Source organism: Nothoprocta perdicaria, unplaced genomic scaffold (genome assembly GCF_003342845.1).
Source record: "Nothoprocta perdicaria isolate Ctin4 unplaced genomic scaffold, notPer1 scaffold_17, whole genome shotgun sequence".
In the NCBI taxonomy this organism is placed as follows: domain Eukaryota; kingdom Metazoa; phylum Chordata; class Aves; order Tinamiformes; family Tinamidae; genus Nothoprocta; species Nothoprocta perdicaria.
In genome coordinates, this window is record NW_020454871.1 from 6,398,452 (window position 1) to 6,416,089 (window position 17,638).

The 17,638-nt window shown below is 42.9% G+C and overlaps 1 long non-coding RNA gene across 1 annotated transcript; it reads right to left on the reverse strand.

Moving 5' to 3' along the window:
• Positions 1–1,729: 1,729 nt before the first annotated feature.
• On the reverse strand, positions 1,730–15,358 carry LOC112944536. Its single transcript, XR_003248787.1, has 3 exons — positions 15,202–15,358; positions 2,341–2,488; positions 1,730–1,760 (listed from the first exon to the last, which is right to left on the reverse strand). It is a non-coding gene; the product is annotated as an uncharacterized LOC112944536 (long non-coding RNA).
• Positions 15,359–17,638: the final 2,280 nt, after the last annotated feature.

The window sequence follows — 17,638 nt, forward strand, 5'->3', positions numbered from 1 at the left end:
TTTTTTTTTTTGGTACTACTGCAGCACAAAAGTAAGAACAAAGGTATTTACATATTTTGCAGATAGAGTAAATAAAATGGATTAATATTTCTGGGAGGAAATATGTTAAAAGGGGAATGAAGTGCATCTTATATTGAGAGCTATTGTTTTTCTACACACATCCCCTGCACCAATTTCTGAAAGTACCGTATCTTTTAGGTTGTTCACCAGCTACATAATAGGTGCTTTATTCTTCTACAAATCATTTTCTGTTCTATGAATGTTTAAGCAGAAAAAATGCTGAATGCAATACTTGTGCATTTTTATTTAAAATAAAAAATAGCTAGAGAAAAGGACAGCAAGTACAAAGTAGTAAAATGAAGCAATACAGCCCCAGCAAAAAACACAGGCTTTTTTCCAGGGGAACTTTCAAATCCTCCATGACAGTGAGCTGGCACTGCTAACACTGACAGCTAGAAAGCTGATCATGTTCTCCAAAGCATCTGACCAAAAGGGAGATTAGGGTGACAGCCCGAAGAGCCCTGGGACACCCGCACGAGGCTGCCCCGAGGGCTGAACGGCAGCTCCGGAGGCAGCGGCGCAGCAGCCAGCACAAGCACAGCGGGCCCACGAGGGCTGCACGGGAACAGTAATTGTAAGGGACAGGAGGGCTGCAAAGCCCCGCTGCTTCCCTTTCCAAAGCACAGCCACGCAGCCAGTCTCATCCGTTGGCTACAAGAGGGAGATTTTTCTTCCTCTGGGTGTATCAGAGGATAGCAGCGAGGGACAGAGCAGGGGTCCCAGCTGGAAAAGCTGAGGCTCCACAGGAAGCACTTAGAGCTGCTGCATCTCCGTGATGATAATACATCTCTCCTCCTCCTAATTTTAGAGGGACTGCACTTGTGCTAAACTGTTTTGTTTTTTCAAATCATAAGGAACTGATTCTCCTAGCCTTTAAAACATAGGTTTTAAGCTGCTATTAGCATTTGGTCTCTAACTATTCAAGCAATAAACTCAGGTAGATGGCCGAGGAGCCGCTCAGCACCAGGCTACTCCACTGGCTCAGCACTGGAAGCTCAAATAAAGCCCTGCTTCTGCAGCCAGCAGTGCAGCTGTCAACATGCTGCTCTGATGCACACCAAGTGGCAGCTGCCTGGTTGCAGGGATTTAGGGCAAGAAAGTCATTTTTTAAATGGCAGGGAGCAAGAACAATGAGTAGAAATACCTACAGAAAATATGAAAGATCAATAACATTAGAGATGGACAAAATTGAACCATAAAACCCAGATGCTTCCAGCACATGCTTCAGACCTTGTTTTTTGCTTTTGAATTATACCAAACTCAGCCCACATGTAGGATATCTCCAGAGCCAGCTCACATGGTTAAAGTGAATGGAAGAAGGAGCCCCAGGCCAGCCAAGGCAGCACTAACCCTGCAGCTCCCTTCCACCACCCATCCCCAGGGAAGCAGGACAGCCAGGATCAGACAAATTAGAGAAGTCTGTGATCAGGAGAAGCCAGGTTACATTAACGTTTCAGATTTAAGTGGCTTGTGTTTATTTTCCCAGTCCAAAGGAAAAATATTGAGGTTCACAGGATTTTCTGTAAGTTAAAATGTACAGCTTGGGGCTGATTATTATGGAAAGTTCTGTTCTGACTTAGAGCAGGTTGACCTCAGAGACTGTAGACAGGTCCCGACACTTCCTTGAAGCCAATTTTCAGGAGTGCTGAGCTACAACTACTTCCATTAGCTGCAACTGGAGCTGTGATTTCTCAGCACCACTTAAAAAAGGATGTAATTGGTTAGATATTGAAGAACATTTAAACTTTTCCAGTTCGTTAGACTTACGTGGAGGTGAGTTTTAAAGAAAGCTTGATGCAAAGGCAAGTGTAACCTTCAGTTTCAATCATTAACTTTGATTTTTCTTTATTATTTGGACCTTGTCTGTTCTTTAAGTACACTGTAGAGCCACATTAATTACTCAAAACACTCAGTGACCATGTCTAAAAGCTTAATTATCACCTGCAAGCACTGGAAACTGCACTAGAAACACACAACTGTCTGAAGCTTTCCTTGAACTTTAGGTCATCCAGGAGCAGCAGTTTTCATGTTCAGAAAACACTAACAAGAATCCACACTGCTTTTGGTAACTTTAATTCTGTGCCTGCACACACACGCTTAGTGTGAGGCACTCTGATTTTACTTTGAGAAACCAACCACGGTTTTGAAGGATGATTTTCCACTTAAGAGCAAATCCAAAGAAAAAGCAACTACATGAGTGAAAATAAGCAGTAACCATTAGCAGACTATCACATTGAGAGCAGCATGGCTACCTAAAGACAGCAAAATTTATGTTCTTACCATTTTTGTCCCCTTCCAAGGTGCAATTTGAATTGCAATAAGCATCTCGGCTTCCAGAAGTTTCGTCTTAAAACCAAACAGCTGGCAAGTCATTGCCTATTAACAGTATCCACATCAGCAGTGTCTTACAAACTGGACTGGAAGCCTCCTGCAAAACGCACATGAACAGTGGTCACTGACTGTCTCATGATATGGTTAACAGACATCACTGGATATCATTGTATAAAGATATACAGCTTTGAGTTATGATATCATGCAGGTACTGCAAAGAAACATCTGGTAAGATTTGAAGACCAGTCCTTTTGCCGTCTCATGCTTTCTTCACAAAGAAGTCACCTCCCTATTTGCTTATGTGTCTAAACCACTTAATTTCTTAAAGACTGAAATAATTAAACCCCTGACTCAGCAGCCGTTAAGCTCTGATGGTTCCACTTAATCTAAATGCAAGTTTGGCAGAAAAAGAAGAGGCTATGAAATAAATAAAACTTGTTTGACTTTCCTTGCCAGGTGACACCAGACAGTGTAAGCATAAAGACTCAACTCCACATTGCGTTTTGCAGATACCTCTATTGAAAACCAAAAACTCAAATGTTTTTGGCATTGCTGGGTACATTTTCATCTACTTTTCTTTTAAAAACTGTCTAAACTTATCTTTTGTCATGCTTAATAAGCAAATTCACCCCATTTGTTTTAATTAAGTAGTAGTATTTGATATGATTTGACAACATAAAACTAACTGCAATACAGAAATTTATCTTGGACATAACACTTGTCACCAAAGCTAATTAACACCACTATCTAGAAACCATTTCCTCAGGTTGCTAAGAGCAATAACCTGAAAATTAAATCACAATCAGATACTCTAAGCAAACTATTCCAAAATAGAATGCATTAATCAAAAATACATAATTAACTAAAAATGCAATAGACCCAATTACTATAAATCCTAGGGATACAATTATTTTTAAAAGGCAGTAAAATGTGAAAGGAAAAGGCAAATTGAGTTTTGCTATAGTTGATTCTGTATAACCCGGAATATTAAGATTAGGGTTTCCCAACACATTGTAGCCATTTTCTGAAACAAAAATGAAATATTTATGACACTTAACATGCTAGACAGACATGGATTTATCCACATACCCCCAATTCTGGCTTTTAGGAGGCAGAGGAGAGAGTTAACATGTTTTAATCACATATTTTTAGCAAAACAAAGCATCAAGCTGAAGCCTAGAAGTAACTTCTGAGGACCCAGGCACCATACTGGCAACAACGACCTCACAAGTTCTTACTGCAGCAGTAACCAATTTTTTAATAGATTTCAGCCCTGTCCATGTGGACAGCTTACATGATACTATGGGACAGTTGAGTGTTTATTGCTCTTGTCTGGCTTCCTATTCTTGGCCTTATACTAAAAAAAGAAAAAAAAACCACAAGATCTATTAAGAAGGCAGGTAGCAAATCTTTCACACAAAGTCCTAGGCACTACTCAGACACAAGTCGCCCTGCTCGCATCCCAGCTTACGCTCCATACCCAATTCTGGGGTAGATCCACCAGCTGGACTGAGAGGCTTCCGGATTTTTTTATATTATACCTATGATCCCAAATCACTAAGGAAAACTGGTACTATGAATAGTAATACTGGTAGTAGTTGCAGTACTGTATCACTATCACAAGCAAGCAAATGTCACCTCAAAGAGCACCAGAATCAGTACCAAGATGAGTGATGGAAGCATGCACAGATAGACGTGGAACAGCTGGAGCCCAGCCAAAATGCCTTTCCTCATTCAAATCCTGTGTGCACACAGCAGGCAGAAACCAAAAGCCAAAGGAAACTGTATAATAAAGTTGAACCTTGAGTCCATTTGTGGAGTTGGCAGTATAAAATGAATTGTTTTCATCCTCTTCACTTGCAAGATGTTTTAATAATAATGAATACTGCAATATCACATCCTGATGGAAGTTTTTTTTAATGATACAAAGCACTTGAAAGGATTTTTCCTCCTCCACTAAGTGTAATGGTATTTTAATTATGTAGATCTAAATGCTCAAGAACTTTAATGAGGGATTTGATAGACTAATTGAATGAGATGCAGCCAAAAGCAGGAACTTTGATGCTCCATACACTTTACGATTCCTGGCAAAGGTGCTGAACAGGATGCATTGACCCAGTTACACATCATCCCGTATTTCACTTTATTGCTTTGCTTTCTACATCAGCCAGCAAGTGACAAAGAGACAGAGCAAGGAGAGAAGGTATTAATTTGCAGTCACAATGTCATCTTCATCAAGCATTAATGGTGCTAAAGCAATCGTTCTCTATTTTGGGGCAGGGGGAGAGTTGTTAATCAGTGAACAAGATGGGTAGGGACAAAGAGAGTTGACTTAACTCACTTTAGCAACCCCAAGCAAGTCTTCAGCAGGGAAAAAGAACTGCGAGCTCAAAAGGCAAAGCATTCCCACCAGGATTTTCATGTTCTTGAGAAAATACAAACCCACGATGCTTGTATTTATAGTGTACTTCCACAGTATAAATACTACTTAGGTAGGAAATAGATAACTACTATACCATATTTGTACAAGTCTGAGGCTTGTATCAATACTCCCTTGAATACCACCTCATTTACAGCTGTATAACAGAGCAACTTTGCAGAAGCCACTACAACTACAAGATATTAAAGCTTCTGTGACAGACTTCTGTGGGGTCAGAACTCTGAAATATCTTGGGCAAGTTTACAGCACAGCACACACGAGCACCCCGAGAAGCACCCAGCAGCCCCGGAGGCTGCAGGCCTGTATCAAACCATTCTAATAAGACCACAGAGCCAGAGGACAAGGTCCCCTAAAGCGCTCTTCCCATCAGTGCCTTGACACCGTCACCGCCACAGCTAATAATGCATGTCTGCCTCGACAGCAACTCAGATGCGTCTCCAGTGGAACTGCCAGCCTAACACTGGTTTCCAGCTCTCAAGGACTTCAACAGCGGATCCAAGCCTCTCAGAAGGGCAATTCACCCATGGATGACAGCACTGGTACAGCCCAGGTGACCTCCAGCACAACTGGCACACAAGTCCAATCAAACTCTGATCAGGCTATTGTGTCACTAATGGGTTATTAATTAAGTGTTAATAAGCCACAAAAGTGATTTGAGCTTCCTATTTTGCATCAGGCAGTCAGCTGTTTGATACAAACATGGGAGAACCCAGCATGGGTTACTAAGGAGTAACCTCTTGTGGGGGGGCTTCCTGTTCACCCCAGGCACCAAGAAGGGCACCCAGCAGTCAGAAACATGAACATCCACCATCACACCTATGGGCATTTTGTATCCATAGGAGTATCTGGCCAACAAATCCCTGTTAGAGATCACTATACTGTGGCAGTGAGTTCTGTACATGGTGTTCACCAGACACTATCAGTCTGTTACCCAGCAATGTGCAGCAACCTGCTTCTCCCAGCATTGTGTTTAATCTGCCTTGCTAATACATTTACACCTTTGTGTTTACATTTATAAACTATCCAGAAAGCTACCAGCACTATATAAATAACTGAACTACTAATGACTAGCTTTGCATTAGGTCATACTGCTAAGATAACACAACAACAAACATGATATCACAGCTGAAGGGAGATTCAAAGAGATGCTACTTTCAGGCTTTCAAGCCCGAAATATCCTTATCAGACGTCCTGAAGCACCACGGTGCAGTTTTCAAGGCCATAGCAAGAGGTCTGCAGATGGTCTGGGGACAGCATGTGCTTCATGAGTGGAAATTCCTATCAATTCCCAGGTGTTTATTTTTAGCTGATACACTGCTCTTTTTCCCCATTTTTAAACCCTTGAGTTGGACTCTGCTGTCCTAATCCCTTGCACCCAGCATCATCAGAAGCCCTTACAATCAGTGCTGATACATGCCATTGAAGTAAAATGCATCTCTACCACCTGCATCACAAATGGAATAGAATTTTTTCTTATTACTGACACAAGAAGATGCAAATCTTGTCTCTTCAGCATGGAAGTGCAACACAATTTTTAGCTCCAATTTCTTGATATTACTTTCAGTAAAAATTGTGCACAGCTTTACTTGTGATTTCCTGTAGGTGCAGATATGTATGCACACAATTAAGCATGTAGGTACATGCTAATTAGGCAGCACAGGCATCTCAAGCCAGATGATGGTGGGTGTTACCACAATCATATTTCTGGGAAAATTAAACACTGGTGGCTATGCTTTGCACCTTTAAAATACTCCAGAGTTTGATTATTTTATGATAATCACAATCCCTGTCATGCCTTATTACACAAATAGTCATCTCAGAGTGTTTGTAAAACTTGAGGAACATGACCTATAAAGTTTATCTAGCGCAGCAGTTTTCTTCCTTGGTGATTTTGCTGTCAACATTGCATTAATCTATGTCTATTTTTGAGCAAGACACAAACAGGATATTATCATGGAGAAGAAACAAAGCAAATGGGCAAGCTTGTGTTTCTAAATACAGGATTTCAGGACAGAAGGCCAATGACTCCGGGTGAGTTCCAGAGCTCACCTATGGCCCAGAACTCACCAAAATGCAAGGGTCACCTTGGGGACCCATTCCATAGCAAAGTTTTATTTATGTGCCTGTTTTCCTGAAGTAAAGAGAAACTACTTGTCAACTAATAAGTCACAGTATACTTCAAGCCAGTCTCTATGATTTAGAGAAGAGCAGTGTTTTGGCAACCTCTCTGAAGGACAGTACAACAGGGGTAACCTAACAAAGGTGCAAACACTGAGCAGGTAAAAGCAAAAGGAGGAGTTGTTACTGTCCCACTTCTCTCAATTGGGAGACTGATTTGCCTGACGTTCTCACCTTGGGATTTTAAAAAAATCTCTGAAACCACTTCAAAAATTCAGATTGAGGAAACAACTCCTGCCCTCCCTGAAGAAGAAAATTTACCTTGACCATTGAAGATGCCAAACACTTCTACTGATGACAAATTGAGGACAAAAAGGCTCCATCACAATCCCAAATTGTCACCTAATCTGGGTGAATGCGGTGTTAGAGCTCTAAGAGCCAGGTTAGCCCCCCCCCCCCCCTTTTTTTTTTTTTAAATATAAAAGAAGCTCACATACCTGCTCAGGATGGATAAATGCTAAGCCTTGCACCTAAGCATCTGTGTATCCTAATATAAAAAGCATGATAAGGTGTTTTACATAGAGTTGATCTGTAATCATTCACCATAGCAAGATCACTGCACACCAAGATTTCTCCAGCCATGTGATCCGTGGGGAAGGTAACAAGCCCTGGGACCAACAAGCTGCCCTGCTCCTGCCCTCGGCAGCCGCCCTGGCCACTGCCCTGTGCTCACCAGCCAGCAATCCTGCTGGCAAAGGGGAGCTGGGAGACTGCCAGCCCTCAGCACCCATCCAGCCTCACTTAGAAAAAACTCCCCGTGGGCACAAGGCAGAGCACAGGTCGCTATAATGTGCCTGTGGGTGCGCTCAGCAGATGCTGGAGCTGTCAAGCTTATCGGTGCTTTGCAGCCAGCATCTCCCCAGGAGGACTGGGACGGGGAGGAACGCGGCGCTCCCGGCCGCCCGGCACGCTCAGGTTCGGCGCGGGGCCCTCCTGCCGGGCAGGGCGCTCGCACCCGCCTGCCTGCAGCGTGTGGGACACCACTGCTGCCTGACCCCAGCAAGGCCACACCACTGCCATTATCACCACGTCTCCATAAATTCTCAGCTGGACCTTGCTGCTTCATTTTCCTGCTATGTAAAAGCAATAATATGAGCCAGCTGATAACAGTTTCTTTCCAATTGCTCTGTCTATATTAGGCTTAAAAAGCCTTGAGAGTTCAAAATTTAGCTCTTCAGTGTGCTAGCTGGCATCTGATTTGTAACACTCTGCTCTATTCCAGCCGCCCTGTAGAAATCCCAGCTTTTGCTGTAAGCCCTCTTTGGGCCCAGTTAAAGCACGACTCACCTGAGCACATGAATAAGCCTGTTCAGGGACGTGCTGTCAGCGAGGTGAGGAGCTGCTGGGACATTCCGCATCCAACTTATTTTGAAAAAACAATTTGGGCTCTTTAGCATGGGGCACTGTGTTCTCCTCCTGCCTCCAATTTATCCAGCAGCTCTTCTGGAAAGAGTTTTATCCTAATCCCTGCACTGCAGTGTCCTCAGCGCCAGCCCGAGCATCTAGTGAAGAGCAGGCTGAGGAAGCAAGGCCTCGCCACGGATGACACAAGCTCCAGGAGTCTGAGCGCTGCACCACCCTGTACAGCCCAGAGCAGATAAAAATAGTTTGGCATTTACTAAAAGCCTCTATCATATTATGATAGATCCTCCATTTCTGTACAAAATCCTTAGCCACTGACATAGGGAAACAACATTAACCTGGGATTTTAGCTTCATATTTTCCCCTATTAATATCTGACCTGGAATTAATATCTCATGACCTGGAATGTGCAAAAATACCCACTCAAAAACAGTTCAAAACTGATAGATATTTTTAATATAAAATTAAATTTAAAACTAAGATTTTTAAAAGGCTGATTTCTAGGTGATTGCTGTCATAAAGTAAACTGTGGCTTAAGAAAGGCAATCTAATTCTACCAGGCTTATCTCATTGCTTCTCTAATACAGAGAAGAGCAAAAGCCAGGTCTAAGCACCTAGCAGCACACCTTGCATAACCCTAGGTTAAAGGTGCCCCTTTCAACCATTCAGTCTTCCCACAAATTTTGAATCCACTAATCAGCCTCAGCCAAAATTGCTTCATGAGCAGAGAGCTCAGATTTCCATCTCAACTGTTACAAAGCGCGCACACACACACACGACAGATCACTGGCAGGTTAGTGAGTCCCATCAAGACCCCCACGTCCCACCTTGTCTGCTGGAGAGCTGCACCTGGCAGCACATCAGGACACCTAGTGTGGAGCCAGAGTCAAGCTTCTTGGATACAAGAGACTCGTTAGGCTGCAAGAGAACAAAAACTAACCTGGTGCAAATGAGGGGATGCAGAACATGACTGGAACTACTGTGTAAGCACAAGAACGAGAAGCCAAAGAGGAGCCAATTTTTTCCAAGGGTGAAGAACGAGATAGAAGATGCAAATTTAGAGGAAGTTTATTCATGAGTCCTGCTTGTCTTTGCACCAATTTTATCCTTCACAGATCACTTCTGGATTTGCATGTATTTGTTGAGAGCTTTGACTGCTGCTGACTCCATTTCAGAACCATCCTGTGTGATTTTCCAATGGAAAGAGTGCCAAACAACCTGCACTCAAGAGGCTGTTGACAGCTTTGAAATCAATATCAGCACAGTGAGCTATCTTCCCTTCCTAAGAGCCCTGCAGCATTTATTGCTCCTCTTTGTGGGTTTAGGCCTGAAACTTCAAGTTAATCTTCAACCAGCATAAATCACTACTTGTACTAATACTAGGAAAAACCTTAACTGCCCAGAAGAGCCAAGAGATTCTCTCAATTTCCATGCAGCTCCATTTCACCACAGAAACTTGAACCCAGGGCAATGGACCTCTCTCTCAAATCTTCCACCAGACAATATTGCCGCTCCTACTCCACTTAGAGAACCACTCTCTAGGTAAGGTAACTTTATAAACAGAGGTGTACAACAACACTCTCTAGTATGTGCACTATCACTCACAAAAAGTCTCAAAATGCCACATGAATCCATGTGTTTCTATTCATTCTGTAACAGTTCATCCTACAGATCAAGTGCCGCTACCGTCATATGCAAAAGCTTACAGAAATAAACTCCAGAAAGGGGTACACATGAAGAACAGGAACATGAGGGTTTCTAATGATAAAACACAAGGCTAATTGGAAGTGTTTAATCTAATATTACTGTGCTTTCCAAAACTCCAAGTTTTCCTTCTTTAAAGTTACCCACAACTTCTCAGCAGAACTGTAAGGTACCCTCTACCACCGACTTCCACACAGTATCAAGGCAGGATTGCCCTGAAACACCCATTTTGTAGTTCACCACCAAACAAAATGGGTGGTGTCCACAGGCATATTTCAATACCAACAGCTAAGGCTTCAGAGAGCAATCTCGCTTCAGACTTGGGTCTCACATTGCATATAGAATGTATCCATATAGGATACCTGTCTAGGGAGCTTGCCTGGGGAGAAGCACTTCCCACCACTCATGCAACAAGGGCATCCACTAGTCTGGTCAGAAGTTGACGAAGTGCAAGTATTAGATTAGCAGCTCCTTTGAAGGACTCGAGAACTGCCTCTAACTTTAGCTGTTCAGGTACTGAAGTCAACCAAAACACACAGCTGGTCACTCTTGAACAGCTGTTTTATTCTGCACCAATTCTACAACCCTAATTCTATGTAGAAGCCTGTAGGTCGCCATGTCCAAGAGCAGCTCACAGCTACTGTGGATTATTTGTGCCACCTCCCCACCAGAAAACCTGGAGAAGTGTTAAGCTCCAGCAACCCATCCCAATTACATTCTCACCTACCATCTCCTAAATCATAAATTACCTCCTGCCTTCACAACTTACTAGAGAAGAAGGCACTGTTTATAGCTGCACATTACCTCCAACTCCACTGTGGAAATGCTTAGGGGATACACTTTTTCCTGCACATTTAAGACATCAAATTCTGCTGCTACTTTACTTCTGTTCTCTTGATAATTCTATCAAAAATACACTTCATATACTGCTCCTTGCCACTTGTAACAAAATCCAATAACATTTTGGTTATTGTATCCTAACTTAAAGAGCTATAGAGATACCAGCGCTTTTACAATAGACCACAGGCATTGTCAGCTGCAGGCTCATCGCTCCGAGAACATTTTGAAGTGGTCCCATAAAGGATAATAGGTTTTGCAGAGGCTTGCAGCACATTTTGTGCATGTCCCAATTCCTCTTGGTTACTTCTGGATCCAGTTTCAACTCGCTACCTGTTTACATGGGAAGGCATTGACAGGCAAGCTGCTTTATTTATCTGTTTTATTTCTCAGACACCAGCTCAGTGTGACACGGATTGCTAGGATTGTTTCAGCTTCTGCTGCTGCCCTACTATTTTCCTATGCACTGTTTGGATCAATTACTACAGTCAATAACCACTTTTGGACTGTTTCATTTTTGCATATAATACACTATCCAGTCTCTTAACACATCCTTTAAACTCCCCCTGAACCGACAAATTCAAGAATTACCTCATTTTCCTCTTTTGATCCTTTTTATGAAAGCAGACACATTCTGCAGCTACCAGAAAGGTAATTTTGTCGACTTTCCACAGCCTCAGCAAGTGTTTTGTCTGCTGATTTAATACCAGCCATTAAGCTCCACAGCAAGCTATAGGTTTTAGCCCTCATTACACTTGGTAAAACCACCACCTTTTTCTCATCACTGCCATCATTAGTTATAATACATTGTCCCCATCCCTGGCCACGGGCAAGCTCTGCATGGAGCCATCAGGCTCAGCCTTTCCCTGGGCTTGGGACACCCTGCACCAGGGCCGTGTTGAGCCGCACGCTCGCCACGCTCCCGCTCTCCTCCCACTCACCTGGATTAGATCATTCTGTCTTTGATCTCCCCCTTTCACATTAAGGAGGAACCATGGGGACAACTGGATTCCAAAACCAGCTTTTCATCTTTCTGGACAAACGTGGAATGACTACAGAGACACCAAGAATCTGCTGGTTTTAGCACAGAAATAAAACTGTTAGATATCTATGAGTTACTTCAAGGGGTGCTAAAAAGACTAACTTGACTGGGCTTAAAAGAAACAAAGATCATTTTATAATTGCAAATTGAGTTTCTTTCAGTATCTGTAATTACCCTGACAAACACAGAATCGTATTTAAAAGCACTGTATCTGGGACTGGACACATATCCTGAAAAACTGATAGGTTTCCTTTTGCAAGAACTCACTTGGAAAGTGAGAACTAAAGCTTGGTATTGTCAAGACTTATCAGCAATGGAAAAGCTTGCAGAGAAAAGTCTAGCCTTTCTGACCTGCTTTAATTATACAGCAGATGAACTTGGCAGGAGGCCGGAGAAGGTACTTACCACTGTTTATCAGTAAAGAAACTACCAAGAAACAAAATTCTATTTATGTAAGTCTCCTCATCCACGCAACTCCCCCATAATCTTTCCTCAGACTGTCTAAAAAAAATTAATGGAAAGTTTGATGACACATGGAGAACTGATTTAGCTTTACTAGAATTGACTCATTTCCTCTAGCCCTTAAAATAAAATCTAAACAAAGTTCCATAGTCAAAATAGACACACAGCTTAAAACTAGCATTTTTATGTCAAAAAGGCATAATTAACACACTCAAGAGTATCACCCCCAGAGATCCTAGTGCTCAGCTTCCTTTGAAAATAATCAAGATAGAGGAACTCTTAGGAATCTAAAACACTCATTCAGCACTTTAAAAGCAGCACTTTTGATAGAATTTGATAAGCTGCAATACTCAAAACACTGTATTTACATGGGTCTCAAAGGTTCTCTGATTTTAAAAAGTGGTGCTCCTATAAAATGCATGAGATTTTTAAATAGTGATAACACTGGATTTATTTTTAAAACTTGGGATTTGCTGGGTGAGCAAACAAGTGCTGCAAGTAATAGCCTGTACCCTTGGGGCTACTTAAGAGAGGTCAAGGAAGGCAAAAATGAGTTTAGAGTCATGATATGCAACTCAATTCCAGGAGGCTTTAGGCCTGTATAAATGAATCTAGGAAGAAATTCGGGTGAAAGGCTAAATGGATGAAGTTGCCAAAAGAATTATTAATTCCTTTCTGAGACCAAGAGATAAAGCCTCAAAAGCGCAGAAAGCATTAGCCAGGGATTTGCAAATATGATGCAACAAGCTACTCAAGTGAAATGCAAGTTAGGGAGAGGGAAATTGAGATTAGGCAATAGCTTATGTGAGATAACATAAATGAAATGTTTCCTTGATGGTCTGAGAAGGGAGCATTAGAGGACAGGGAAAAGCAAAGGCTAGGGAGCACCATGACAAAATGGGTTAGAAACACAGAGAAAACAGCTATGTTAAATTGTACATAACAGCTCCCACAACAGAACTTGTGTGTGAGAAGAGTAGGAAGAAACTGAAATAATGATCCCCTCTCTAAGAGGGGCACCGACCCCTGTCACACCTCGTCCCCAGGGTGCAGCGCAGGAGGACAGCACTGGCACTCGGTGTGACAAGGCAAGAAGGGTGCAGGCACCAGCCTGAGAAAATGAAGTCCCTTTACTCCCCATCCTTTTTTATCATTATGGCAGAACCAAGCTGATACTTTCAAGCAGACTACACATGAACAAGCCCAAGAGGAAATGAAAGGGAACATGTTCCAGAAGGAGTAAACCACAAGAAATGAGGCCAGGGTGTGTATTAATTGACATCTCCCGTTCTTCACATGAGAGTATGCGCCCATGTCACACTGATATTGCTTCTCAGTACAGCAACTAAAGCACTTGTAAGCAAACATCTTCAAAGAGTTTGAATGCCAAGGCTTAGACAAGTATGAAAACAAATAAATAAAAGTAAGAAAAAGCCAACATGCAGTCCTGGCACAATCTGAGTTAAGCTTTCTTCCTACTTATATACTTAGAAAGTTTCATGCCAATAGAGATTTTCTTCTCCTAAGTCATTCTGCAACCTGACTTGCAGATCTTTACCCCCAAACTAATGTGCCCAGGTTCCCTAGGAAAAAAATCCCTATTAACTAGCAATTATCCAAGCAGAAAGCAGGACAATGATCACACCAAGGGATGCAGTTGCATCTGGCAGCTACAGACAAACCCAACACATGGCATACACTGGAAGGAGCATTTAGTGCTCCCAGATAACCACAAATACTTTCAAAAACTCCCCCCAAAAGATAAAAAAGCAGAGCATTTCTGTTGACTAAAATAAGACAGACTATTGATCCCATTGAGAGAGCAGCATTAGGTTATTTGCAGCAATCAAAAGCCTCTTAAGCAGTGGGGCAAACAGCAAGATCTGTACTTGTCTATTGAGACCTGTGGAGATCTTAATACTCTGTCGCCATCAGCTCCTGCCACTGCTGACCCTTCACCACAGCTTTGCATGAAAGCTCTTCAGCTCAGCTTACTTGGGCTATTTCGTGTCATTTGCTGATGCTTCTAGGCCCATAGTCAACTGTAAGGTCAAACAATAATTGTGCTATTCCTAAGGCACTGAGGTAAACCTCAAAACAGAAAAATGACTTCAGGTTATTTTAAAACTAATCCTCCAAATCCTAGACCTGTGTGTTTAGGAGACATCTGCAATACCCAGGGCAAGAAGCAGAAGCTTCTATAAAGCAAAAAGACAGAAAGCAAAAAGGGTTTACTGGATTAACATAAAAGTTAGTATTTTAATCTCTAAGCAATAAAATACGATGGAATTCCTCTTCCTGACATTTCAGTCCATTTTGTCTACATTTTTCTCACATCCCTTACAAAAACATTTAAAACGGGCTTGGGCTCAGTAGAACTGTTTTGAACACCACTGCCAGGAAGAACAGTAACACAGGAATACACTTGCTTCCCTTACAGGGAGCCTTCCCTTCTCCCTGGAGCTAAGGGAGCTCCATAATGAAGAGAAACCCCAGATACAGAGGTATGGTCTGTGGTATTATTAGCACACCAAGACCACAACATGACCATAACCACGCATAGAAGGGTTGTAAAAACGCTGATCACAAGCCACATCAAACACATAAAGAAATGAGAGACCCCATCTGCTTCCAGGGGAAAACATAAAAGTCAGCCACACTGTAACATATCTCCTTCATCACACCTCCCCAAGCCCAACTACAGCAACAACAACAAGAGAAAGAAAAGAAACACTATCATCCATGAAGAGGCTACAAGGCACAAATTAGGACAAGTCTCACATACCTTTTGTAGGGTGTCCACAGGGACAGCGCTCCCAAGGCCGGAGGGAGTCTCAGCAATCAACGAATCCTCATGAAATGGAAGCTGAAAACTCCACAGATCTTCCACACAGCTGCAGTGCCACTACCTTCCCAGGCACACAGAAGCACAGAGCTAGACCTACAGAGACTGCCTAACCAAAGCCCCCATGTTGGGAACACTCTGCAAGGCCCATAAAACCCAGGAGCTCCTATGGGAGCTCCTGCCCCTCCAGGCAGGTCAACTAAGGACTGAGGCACCAGTGCTGCTCGTTCCTAACGAGACACAGGTGCTGCTTGTTCCCCAGCAAGGCCCCGCAGTTCAGTTAACCTGCAGCACGGAGGTGCTGACCTCTGCTGCAGGGTGTTTAATGGACCTGGGTGGATTTATCTATCTGCTTCATGAGCATCTGTGAAGTTTGGGCTCTACAACACCCTAGCAAGGGGTTCTACACTTGGATCCTGCAGTGTGGAAAACAACTTGTTCCCGAGTCCTTCTGAGCTGCCCACCTGATAAACCCCCCCCCGGCTCCCCCATTGCTGGTGCGCTGGAGACAGAAGTGACGGGCACGGCTCCAGCGGGCCCGGAGAGCCCCGGCATGTCCCTGCCGTGGAGCTGCCGGGCGCACAATAAACGATAATAAAATCACAGCGCGGGGCGAGGGAGGTGAATGGGGAATGATTGCCTGCTCCTTCTCCTGAGATTAAGGTCAGCCTAGGCAGGCTCTATTATTTTATATTCACAAGCGATGCACGCAGTGCCAAGTGCTCTCTCTTCTTTCTGTAGTCACATTTTAGATTTAAAAAAAAAAAAAAAAAAAAAAATGCCGATCAATTACTTAGAATTTACAGCTACAGGAATAGCCAGTGGCTAGAAACAGGCTATATGGGGAAAAATAAGGATGTAAGCCTATTTACTTAGTCACAGAAAAGATTTAGATGTGACAAGCTCAGTCTTAAGAATCTACACGAAACCCAGCATGCGCATGGGAAGGGTTTTCATTCTAAAAAGAATAAATGGTTTGCAGTCAAAATTCAACATATTCACAGTGAGAAATAGGGTACAAATCTGTATCAGTGAGAGTATATAATACCCAAGATAAGTGAGCAAATTTATTACCACTGGAAATGTTAAACAGATAGAAAATTCTCTTTTAACAGGTAGATGTTGCTTCAAGTATTGTTATTGAACCAGAATCAGGAACTAGAGCAGCAAAATTTTATGGTCTGTATTATATGAGAGGCCAGCATGGACAATAATCCCTTCTGGCCTTAAAATATATCACTCTGCAAATCCATTAAAGAAACTTCAGTTCCCAACATGTACATTCACCAGTGACAAATCTCCAGTGGAAAAATGTTGAAAGCTGCACAGGTGTTAGAATAAAAAATGGTGAAATCTGTTTTCTAGCTGGGAACAGAAGGTGGATTATGTTGGAGGTATGTTTGATAGTTATGAACACCAGATACAAGACGGTGTCATTTAAAGACAACTTGAGCAGATGGATGGCAGAGTGTGTGCACTGTGAAGTGATGTTAATTGAATGGCCTGGGATTATGTTTAAAAATCTTAAAATGAATAATTGGAAAACAATTAAAGAAGCAACTACAATCTGCAAACTCCAGGGCTGCCAGCTGGCCTGGAAGGTGGGATTGAAGATGCATGAAACACCACATTTTTATTTGCCTGATTTTCACACAAGAAAGCTCAAGATACTGCTTTGTGTATTTCTCCTGGAGAATAAGCCACCATTCTTGTTCCAAAATATCTTTTTGTATTATAATAGTTTATACTATAGCAGGATGTCAAGCTATTCTTATTCAGAACTTCAGTATTTCTATAAGCAGAACACGGGGCTTCCAGAGCAGCCTTTCCTCAGGTTTCCCCAGCACAATCTGGACAGGCTGCAGGGAGGCAGCAGCCGTTTGGGAAGCGCCCCGATATCCTCCTGGAGACAGGAGTCCTGCTCCGTAGCCGTCACCGCTGCGGTAGCTGCTACTGATTTGCATGTGCAGCAGGAACAGGCTGGACTCACTGCGCAGACGAGGCAGACGTGACCTGCACTGTGCAGGAGCCAAAAGCAGCACGTGATGGGTACAGCTGAGCCCAGCTTCTCAGCGAGAACAGCCAAGCCCGGTGTTTTCACCTTCTTCACTTCTTCTCACCCTAATCATTGCATGGCCTTTGCACAATGCTCTCTTCTTCCTCCACCTCTCTTTTCCTCCCTCATTCAGTGCTGGAATACTGTGGTTTTCTAATAAAATATGGTATTTTGAAAAAGGACCAGATCACGGGCAGTCTCAGCACAGAGCAAGCTCAGCTTTGCAGAGCGCTTCCCCAGCAGGGTTGTGCAGAGGCCTCCCCTCTGTGATCTCCTACGTAGTTTCTGCTTCCACTTACTTAGCCCTGGAACTCCTGGGCG